The 2,484-nt window shown below is 38.1% G+C and overlaps 1 protein-coding gene across 1 annotated transcript in view; it reads left to right on the top strand.

The window, feature by feature from the left end:
- Window positions 1-2,484, top strand: part of LOC106882471 (protein SPT2 homolog) — a 14,400-nt gene that overhangs the window by 488 nt on the left and 11,428 nt on the right. The window lies entirely within an intron of this gene.

Genomic DNA, 2,484 nt, shown 5'->3' with positions numbered 1-2,484 from the left:
ATATATATATACACACTGAACCACAAAAGGAACGTCGCACACATACTAAATATAAACTGGTTTATTAACAGACTGCCATAGCATTAATTGAAGAATGCTAATCCAGACTAAACATGTTTGGTCTTAGATGTTCTTTCTATATTAAGATGTCAGGATGTGAGTTAAAGAGAGATTTGGCTGCTAATGTCGTTACTGAATAGTCAGGTGTATTTGAGACTTCATCATTACAGTACCAAAGTTCAACAAGACACCTATTCCATTCTTTTGTGCCATCTTCATCCACACGGCAGGGTTTCAAGCGCATGATTAAACCATACGAACTGAAAGTCAAAGTCTAAGAACATTCCATCAAACTTTTTGTATATTTTGTTCTGCAATTTCTTCTTCTTCTTTCTTCTCTTCTTCTCCTTCTCTTTCTTCACCTCCTTCTTCTTCCCCGTTTTCTTTACCTTCTTCCGCTTCTTTTTCTCCTTCGCCTTCTTTCTCTCTTTCTTCTTCTCCTTCGGCTTCTTCTTCTTCCCGTTTTCCTTACTCTTCTTCTCTTCCTCATCCTTCTTCTTCTTCTTCTTCTTCTCATTTTTCTTCTTTTTCTTCTTCGCTTTCTTCTCCTTCTTCACCGTCTTCTTTATCGCTTCTTTTTCTCCTTCACTTTCTCTCTCTTTTTCTTCTTCGTCTTCTTCTTCTTCTTCTTCTTCTTCTTCTTCTTCTTCTTCTTCTTCTTCTTCTTCTTCTTCTTCTTCTTCGTCGTCGTCGTCGTTGTTATCTTCTTCTTGGACCCCCTAGTCGGCTCGGGCTGAGTAAACCTTTGATCAGAAGTGATTCTAGCCTTGAATAATATGTCATTTGTATTTCGAACGAGTAATTCAGTACTACAACAAGCGGCATCATAATTAAAGACTAATTTCATGAATTATAACTCTTTTTTTCCTTCTTCTTCTTCTTTTGCTTCAACTACACATCACATTTATATTCTAATGCTTTGAGAACTGCATGAACGACACAACATCAAATTCTCCAACTCATAAATATCATAGATTTCGAGTACTCATTAGAATGGAAATAATTTTTGAAAACACAACCCTTCGGTCACTTTAATACTTGGAAAGATCTAAATATATGGCATTGTAGACAAACTTTTAGCATGTATCAGTCACACGCTGGTGTCCCTAATTTAACGGAAGGTGCTCCTTCAATTGAATGAACCAGCGAACATGACACAATCAGAGTCAGAGACACAATTTTCATTATGTAATACAAAGAGAGACAAGTTCGACTCCTAGGCCGATAATAACTCGCTAAATGGACTCCAGATTGAAATTAATAAGACATTAATGCAGCGAGCAAGTAGAATCGTTAGCAAACCAGACAAAATGCTTTGTAGCATTCTTCCGGCTCCTTACGTTTTGAGTTCGAATCCCGCTGAGGTTGACTTTGCTTTTCATCCTCTCAGCGATCGATAAAACAGGTACCATTTGAACACTGAAGTCGGAGTAATCGACTAACCTCTCCCTCAAAATATCAGGCATTTAGTCTGTAGTTAAAAGGATCGTTATAATGTCTGAGTTCAGGTATACTTACACAAGAGCGCCCCCACCGACTTTGTTTCCTCGTCACTTTCAGAAAAATGGATATTTTTTAATGACATTTTCTACAGATACCTTTCTAATGGCGTAGCTTACGATTATATCGGGATTTAATGTAAGGGAAAATGGTGGGGACAAGCACACACATCACTATTTTTTCTTTCAAGATTTCAAGTTTCATTTTGTAGATACATACGTGTTGTGTCAATATGAATGTATGCCCGCCCACCAATTTTTGTATAATCATAATCTACGCCATCTAAAAGATATTTGTAGAAAATTTCATGAAAAAATATCCATTTCTCTGGAACTTATGAGGAAACAGCCGATTAGTGAATTTCTCGAAACTTCTCTCTCTCTCCCTCTACCTCTCCCCCCTCTCTCTCTCTCTAGGAAAAACTTTACGCAAGAAATTCCAATACGAATAAAATCTACACCATGTGAAGCGCATATGTAGAAAATTTCATTTAAAAAATACCAATTTTTTTCTGAAAGTTTTGAGAGAACAAATCCGGAGCGGCACACATGTGTAGATAAGCCTGAATTGAAATTCCACCGAGGTTTGACTTTGCATTCATCCTTCGATAACGATAAAATAAAGTACCAGTTAAGTACTAGGGTCGATGTAAACGACTAGCCTCCAACCTCCATCCCACTTTCTCCCAAAATTTCAGGACCCCCTACACACAAAAAAAAAACAGAATTTCAAAACAAAAAATAAAAGTATTTCAACAGTTAGGTGCAGGAGTGGCTGTGTGGTAAGTAGCTTGCTTACCAACCCGGGTCCCGGATTCAGTACCACTGCGTGGCACCTTGGGAAAGTGTCTTCTACTATAGCCTCGGGCCGACCAAAGCCTTGTGAGTGGATTTGGTAGAAGGAAACTGGAAGAAGCCCGTCGTA

The sequence above is a fragment of the Octopus bimaculoides genome, chromosome 7, assembly GCF_001194135.2.
Source record: "Octopus bimaculoides isolate UCB-OBI-ISO-001 chromosome 7, ASM119413v2, whole genome shotgun sequence".
NCBI lineage: Eukaryota > Metazoa > Mollusca > Cephalopoda > Octopoda > Octopodidae > Octopus > Octopus bimaculoides.
The sequence above is the reverse complement of the archived record's forward strand: the minus strand, read 5'-3'. Positions and strand labels throughout refer to the sequence as shown.